Source organism: Solanum tuberosum, unplaced genomic scaffold, assembly GCF_000226075.1.
Source record: "Solanum tuberosum cultivar DM 1-3 516 R44 unplaced genomic scaffold, SolTub_3.0 scf00157, whole genome shotgun sequence".
In the NCBI taxonomy this organism is placed as follows: Eukaryota; Viridiplantae; Streptophyta; class Magnoliopsida; order Solanales; family Solanaceae; genus Solanum; species Solanum tuberosum.
The window spans coordinates 624,226-624,999 of NW_006239084.1; positions in this window are offsets into that span (position 1 = coordinate 624,226).

A 774-nucleotide genomic window follows, 5' to 3' on the forward strand; every position below is an offset into this window, starting at 1 on the left:
AGGAGTCTACACTCAAAATCTGTTTAAAGTTTGAAATATTACAATTTAAATACAAATTATGTTTATAAAATATGTACTACATAAAATAAAGTTCCTAAAATGAAGGGAATCACTACACATAGGCCATAGCCTATGGAATATTATTATAGTTTTTGTATTTTATTATGATCATTGAAAAATATTAGGTTAATATTTCTATTTAGCTATTTATTTTTTTACTTGAAATCAAACTTAATAATATTATATAGATAATTTTATTTGTGTATTTGATTAACAAGTAGTAACACTAGTCGATATTTATGATAATATTTTTAAATTATAATTTAATTTAAAAAATTATAAAAAAATATACTTTTAAGAAAAGAGGGTTGGCCCGTAGCCCACGCACTTGTGGACTGTGCCGGCCATTTTTTGGCCCACATAAAAAATGGGCTAGCCCGACCTGACCCGTCAAATTGCAAAGCCTGTATGGGTTAGCCCGGATGGGGTGGACCAGCCCATATTGATGGCTATATTAGTGACACATGTTTGTCATATTTAAAAATTTAAAGGTCTAAATTTAATTTAATTTAACAAGCCTCTTAGCCATAGTTAAAAAATAAGTTAGGGAAAAATTCACTAATTTTGGTATGAAAATCTCATCTTTCACTAATTTTGGCTCCTCATTAATATAATTAATTATTTTCATGATATATGTTTTACATATCTATTAATATAATTTTCCTAATCTAAAGTTAAGAATTCTCTCAGTTTTTTTTTTATATCTGACAAAAT